Below are 7,500 nucleotides of genomic sequence, written 5' to 3'. Positions count from 1 at the left end.
CGGCTGAGGTCGGAGAGATGTGACAGGAAGGAGAAACGTGTTCGGCCACTGCAGGGACCCACATGCAACATCCCAACATTTCTTTATGAATGGCATGTTGACATGTTGTCCTTCAGTTATTAAAACCAGAGGAAGGGACCAGTTCTTCCACCAGTTGGCCTTTCCAGCTTTCAATGCAAGTCCATGTTCAATAAACCTAATGTATATGACATCATAGGGCTGGGCAATATATGGATATTATATCAATATCATGATACGAGACTAGATATCGTCTTAGATTTTGGATATCGTAATATCGTGATATGACATAAGTGTCTTTTCCTGGTTTTAAAGGCTGCATCACAGTAAAGTGATGTACTTTCCTGAACTTACCGGACTGTTGTAGCTCTTCTATTATTTGCCTTTTCCTGACTTAGTCATTACATCCACATTACTGATGATTATTTATCTAAAATCTAAGTGTGAAGATATTTTGTTAAAGCACCAATAGTCAACCCTAGAATATCGCCGCAATATCGATATCGAGGTATTTGGTCAAGAATATCGTGATATCTGATTTTCTCCATATCGCCCAGCCCTATGACATCATACCTAATTTTTGAGTTATTTTGACTAACAGTTAAAGATCAGAGGATGCTGAGAGTTATGTCAAAGTTCATTCAGGATGCTGTTTTGAAACCATTTAGACAATTATTTTCAGGCAACTCGGTTAGGACAGAAACCCATATTTCTTTTATAAAAAAAACAACTTTGAAAACAGGTCAGATTTGACAGACACAGTCATGACTGTTTTCCCAAGATGGTGCTCGCATGTACAGTACAGGCCAAAAGTTTGGACACACCTTCTCATTCAATGTGTTTCCTTTTTATTTTCATGACTATTTACATTGTAGATTCTCACTGAAGGCATCAAAACTATGAATGAACACATATGGAATTATGTACTTAACAAAAAAGTGTGAAATAACTGAAAACATGTCTTATATTTTAGATTCTTCAAAGTAGCCACCCTTTGCTTTTTTATTAATAAGGGAAAAACTTCCACTAATTAACCCTGACAAAGCACACCTGTGAAGGTAAAACCATTTCAGGTGACTACCTCATGAAGCTCATTGAGAGAACACCAAGGGTTTGCAGAGTTATCAAAAAAAGCAAAGGGTGGCTACTTTGAAGAATCTAAAATATAAGACATGTTTTCAGTTATTTCACACTTTTTTGTTAAGTACATAATTCCATATGTGTTCATTCATAGTTTTGATGCCTTCAGTGAGAATCTACAATGTAAATAGTCATGAAAATAAAAAGGAAACACATTGAATGAGAAGGTGTGTCCAAACTTTTGGCCTGTACTGTATACACGAACGCTACTGTCTTTATAATCTATCTCTTTAATAAACTGTCTGCTGTGCGCTCACAGGGCCCTATTTTAACGATCTGAAACGCAAGTAGCTTTGTGGGCGGATCTCAGGCGCTGTTGCTATGATACCGGCGGGAAAATATGACCCTTGCGCCCGACGCAAATCTAAAATGCGTTGGTCTGTAGTAGCTACATTAAATGTAAATGGACTGTTTTTATATAGCGCTTTTTCTAGTCTTAACGACTACTCAAAGCTCTTTAACACAGTACAAGAACCATTCACCATTCACACACATTCATACACTGTGGCCAAGGCTGTGTGTGAGGTGAACATTCACACACATTTACACTCGATAGAGCAGCATCGGAGGCAACTCGGGGTTCAGTGTCTTGCCCAAGGACACTTCGGCATGGAACTGCAGGGCCAGGGATCGAACCACCAACCTTCCGATTGGCAGGCGGCCTCTCTACCACTTAGCCACAGCCACGTGGTGTGTTATTTTTGGATTCCCCAATGTTTCTTTCCTAAACCTAACCTTTTATTGTTTTCCTAAGCGTGGTTTTGTCGTTTTTTTCCCGTGTTTTCGTGTTACTGAAGCCTTTCCCTGTGTTCTTTTCCTTCCGATTGGCAGGCGACCTCTCTACCACTGAGCCACAGCCGCCCCATAGGTGTGGTTTGGGCCTAACGTGCAATAAACCAATCAGAGCGTTATCTCCTGCTACGTTTCCATGTGGCCGGCTATTTTCATAAACAGACATTTCAACCTCTCCGTTTTCTAAAATAACATCGTGCACAGCTGTCAGTTTTCAGAAAACTGTTCGTTTACACGTACCAGTGTATATATATATATATATATATATATATATATATATATATTTACCCTTGTGTTGTCCTTCGGGTCCCAGAGACCTGAAGGACAACACAAGAGATGTTGTACTCGTTTACTTTGTTGAGAATTGCTCTCTAAACCCTGTTTCTTGTAAAGTAAGTAAGTAAAGTTTATTTCTAGAACACATTTAAACAGTTTAAGCTGACCAAAATGCTGTACAAACAAGAACTAAGGTGCTGTATTAACCCTTGTTTAGAGAGCAATTCTCAACAAAGTAAACAGAAGTACATAATCCTTGTGTTGGGGATATATATATATATATCCCTTATATATATATATAAGGGATATATATATATATATATATATATATATATATATATATATATATATATATATATATATATATATGCTGTCAATGCAGCCAAGAGCACGCCAGACCTGTAGGTGGCAGTGTAAACGAGAAGCTCAAGCCCACGTTAGCCAATGAGAATCCCAGAAAATAGCAACAACAGCAACCAATCACTTCCTCTTCCTCTCTCTCTCGGCTGCCTAAACCTCCGTTTGTCTCAGTTTTCGTGCAAACGAAGATTTCACTAATCTCCACTCTGGCCGGAGTTTTTTAGAAAGACTCGTTCAGAGAGTTAGTTCTCCGTTTCGCGTAAGTTACGAACGGAAATGTTACGGTGGTTGCACGCTAGGCGGTTTGCATGGTATAATGGCGGATTTGCTAGGCGCACGCTCTTAATACATCCGTGGGCGCACGCCAGGAGCGGTTCACAGCCGAGGACATCGACTGTTTGCTATCGATTTTTCTTTTTGACAAAATGTAAATAAAGAAATGTCACAATAACATACTTTACCGATGTTTTGGGCTCACTCCTAGGGCTGTGCAATTAATCTAAATGTAATCGTGATCATGATTTAGGCTCCCAGTGATCACAAAAACAGAATAATTGAGAAAAAATATTATTTACCTCATCACGTTTTGCAAAGTAAACTCTTATTTTCTCTTGCGTTCTGAATGAAAAAATAAAGTTTAAATAGGAAAAGTATCAAGGCAAATATCACAGTTTTTTAAAAAAACTTTTTTACTGTTGATTTATGTAACTTTTTCCACTGTTTTTTGAAGTTCAATAACTGCAACATCTTTCCAGAAGTCAACGAGTAATCGTGTTAAATTATCGTGATTTCAATATTGACCGAAATAATCGTGATTATATATTTTTTTCCATAATGGAGCAGCCCTACGCTCACTCTCTCAGTGAATCACGAGGTCATGAACGCATGGTGATATTTTTGCAATGTAGTGTAACATTAGCCCGAGATGACCTCACTGTAGACGATGCAGCTCTTCTGTCTCTCCTCTCCCGTGCTGCTGCTGCTGCTGCTGCTGCTGGGGCATTCGGGTTAAGTGGCATCGGCACATGCAGTTCAACATCACATCTCCTTAAGCCCTCTAATATTTCCCCATTTATGTCATCAACACATCCATGATTCATGGAAATGTTGTGTAAAACAAGGTCATATTTTTCCTTGTATTTAGGTATGCTTTGCAAAAATAGGAACTGCTGCATCCGTGTAGATGAGAGAAGCAAAGTGTATGCACGGTGTGCACACGCTACATTACGGCCATTTAGGATATGACGTTGTCTGCGTATAGGGACCAGTTAACGGTACCTGCCGGTCACATGGTCTCTAAACAGTCACATGGTCTCTAAACAGTCATATGGTCTCTAAACAGTCACATGGTCTCTAAAGTTCAAGTCAAGTTCATTTATTTATATAGCACATTTAAACAGCCGCTAGACAGACCAAAGTGCTTTACAGAGCTAGCATAAAAAACGTAAAACCAGCAAGACAAAGCATAAAACACGGAATAAAAACAACAAAGCTAAGAGCAACCTTAAAACACTGACTCAAATATACAAAAGAAGGACCAATCAAAGAGGAAATCAATATGCTAATGAGAATAAGTAGGTTTTTACCAACGACTTGAAGATAGCGAGGTTGGGGGCCGTTCTGATCTCTAAAGGCAGGCTGTTCCACAGACGAGGCCCTGCCACCGCAAAAGCGCGCTCCCCTCTCCGCTTTAGTCTGGCACGAGGAGCTACCAGCAGAAACTGGTCGTGTGATCTAAGGCTTCTGGTAGGAGTGTACGGATGAATAAGTTCAGATAGGTAAACGGGAGCTAAGTTATGTAGAGATTTGAAGACAAAGAGAAGGATTTTGATATCTATTCTCTGTTGAACGGGCAGCCAGTGTAGAGATTTGAGGATAGGGGTGATATGGTCATATTTGCGACAGTTAAAAATAAGTCTGGCCGCAGCATTTTGAACTAACTGAAGACGGGCAATTTGAGAGCTAGATATACCACAGTAGAGTGAATTGCAGTAATCTAGCCGGCACGTGGTGAACGCATGAACCGCCATTTCCAGAGTACTCGCGGTGAGAAAGCCTTTGATTTTAGACAATAGGCGTAGTTGGAAGAAACCAGAGCTGATTACCGATGAAATATGTTTATCAAATTTTAAGGACTGGTCCACAAGAACACCCAGGTTCCGCACTCCTGCAGATTTAAAAGCAGAAAGACTCCCCAAGTCTAGGCTTGTACACTGGGACCTTTCGCTCGGGCTGAAAACAAGGACCTCGGTCTTATCGTCATTTAAATAGAGGAAATTTTGAGCCAGCCATGCCTTCACCTCCTCTAGGCATAGCAGGAGAGAGTTTAACGCGGCTGGGTTATTTCTACTGAACAGTCACATGGTCTCTAACCAGTCCTCTCACGGTGAAGTCCTGCACGGATCAACAGCTGGTTGGCTGCTCGCTCTGCCTGCATTCTGCTGCGGTTCAGCGGCTAACGAGCGAGCTAACTGCTAACCGACACCGCTGCAGCCAACAAACAATACACATTCTGCCATTATATATGTAATTTATGAAAGGTTTCTAGTGTCAGTGTGTTGGCCGTGCAGCGGCTGCTTGTGCTTTTTGTTCAGTCCTGTGTTGAACATGATCGAACGTTGAACGCTGCCACGTCAGAGCGGCCAAAGCCTCAAAACGCTTCCCCCTACTTTTTGACAAGCGTCCTTGACAGGACGGCCAGAGCTTCTTTTGCAGCTCAAGTCGGTGGCGGTGTGTACGTACAGTTATATGCTACCGTTGAGGTGTGGTGCTATTTTGAGCCTTGTTTGTTGTGTAGAAATAGCGATTTACCCTCTGCCCAACTAGGCTACTAGCGTTACAAGCTAATCATCGGATTGCGGTAGCTTGTTTCAAGGACATGAACACCTGTTTCCTGGGTGAAAGTCTTGAGTTTTCTCCTTAACTTCTTCCAGGACATGAACACCTGTTTCCTGGGTGAAAGTCTTGTGTTTTCTCCTTAACTTCTTCAGGACATGAACACCTGTTTCCTGGGTGAAAGTCTTGTGTTTTCTACTTAACTTCTTCCAGGACATGAACACCTGTTTCCTGGGTGAAAGTCTTGTGTTTTCTCCTTAACTTCTTTCAGGACATGAACACCTGTTTCCTGGGTGAAAGTCTTGAGTTTTCTCCTTAACTTCTTCAGGACATGAACACCTGTTTCCTGGGTGAAAGTCTTGTGTTTTCTCCTTAACTTCTTCAGGACATGAACACCTGTTTCCTGGGTGAAAGTCTTGTGTTTTCTCCTGAACTTCTTCCAGGACATGAACACCTGTTTCCTGGGTGAAAGTCTTGTGTTTTCTCCTTAACTTCTTCAGGACATGAACACCTGTTTCCTGGGTGAAAGTCTTGTGTTTTCTCCTTAACTTCTTTCAGGACATGAACACCTGTTTCCTGGGTGAAAGTCTTGTGTTTTCTCCTTAACTTCTTCCAGGACATGAACACCTGTTTCCTGGGTGAAAGTCTTGTGTTTTCTCCTTAACTTCTTCCAGGACATGACCACCTGTTTCCTGGGTGAAAGTCTTGTGTTTTCTCCTTAACTTCTTCAGGACATGAACACCTGTTTCCTGGGTGAAAGTCTTGTGTTTTCTCCTTAACTTCTTCCAGGACATGAACACCTGTTTCCTGGGTGAAAGTCTTGTGTTTTCTCCTTAACTTCTTCACTCTTCTTATCTCTGCACCGCCACAGCCTGATGTGGACTTTTACCTGTCAAGCAAAGCTATCTTTCCGTTTGTTTTTTGCACATATAAACTATATATTAACAGCATTTCAAAGAACATATTTCAGTGTAAAGCAGGTCGTTAGTACAGGGTGAAACATAGTCATTGAAAGTCTAAAAACTCTTTCCAAAATGTACTCTTTTTGACCTACAAACCACCAAATCATAAGTAACTTCCTGGGATTGTTTTAGCATCTGATGCGCTCTCTGATCGATAACTTAAATCTAAACTAGGTTGTTAATAACGGAGCTGGCTCCTGAGCTCGGCCTTCACCTGGAGCTGAGGGTGTTGGAGGTTGAGTTTCGGGCTCTCGATGCAACTAATGGAAGATGGATTTCTGGATCGACCCGATCTGTGCAGCACGCTCTGCAGATCGCTCACCTTTCGCACGTATCCGGTGACAAACCAAACTAATTCTGAAACATCGTGACGACACACGATCCAGCTGAAGGTCAGCTGTTGTTTCGGCTAACTTGGAGAAAGTGCAGTGGCTGTTTTTTCTGACGGGCCAGCGATCATTGACAAGTTTGGCAGAGAACGAGACAAACACCATCTGCTGATCCAGACCTCTGAGAAAACTACATTTCTACGCTGATGATGACGTTGTGTGTGTGTGTGTGTGTGTGTGTGTGTGTGTGTGTGTGTGTGTGTGTGTGTGTGTGTATGTGTGTATGTGTGTGTGTGTGTGTGTGATTGACAACACATGTGTTCCTTTGGGAGCATTATGTGTAGTTATGTACTGTGTTTGTCTTTCATGATGGCGCAAACAGACCACCAAAGGCTATTATCTGCAGCTCTGGTCAGCTCCCACACTGTGTGTGTGTGCCTGCCTGCCTGTGTGTGTGTGTGTGTGTGTGTGTGTGTGTGTGTGTGTGTGTGTGTGTGTGTGTGTGCGTGCATGTGTGTATGCGTGTGCATGCGTGCGTGCATATGCGTGCGTGTGTGTGCTGTTAAAGCGATGTAAGCAGCCGTTTCACTATCGTTTCCTCGGAGGACGGGGCTGTTTGAGGGCAGGGATGTCCAACTGCCGGTTTGTGGGCCAAATTGGGTCTCCATGAATATTTATGTGTAGTCTGTTTTAACTGTGTCACAGTCTAAGGTCAGCAAAACTCACTTGACTTATGGTTTCACACAGTGGTGTAGTCTAATGTATTGTAGTGGGTATACTGTACTGTA

At 42.0% G+C, this 7,500-nt stretch overlaps 1 protein-coding gene across 1 annotated transcript in view; it reads left to right on the top strand.

Moving 5' to 3' along the window:
• Positions 1-7,500, top strand: part of spred2a (sprouty related EVH1 domain containing 2a) — a 40,957-nt gene that overhangs the window by 1,261 nt on the left and 32,196 nt on the right. The gene's annotated exons all lie outside the window — the stretch shown is intronic.

The sequence above is a fragment of the Perca fluviatilis genome, chromosome 1 (assembly GCF_010015445.1).
Source record: "Perca fluviatilis chromosome 1, GENO_Pfluv_1.0, whole genome shotgun sequence".
NCBI classification, from domain to species: Eukaryota; Metazoa; Chordata; class Actinopteri; order Perciformes; family Percidae; genus Perca; species Perca fluviatilis.
This window is presented reverse-complemented; position numbering and strand designations above follow the sequence as displayed.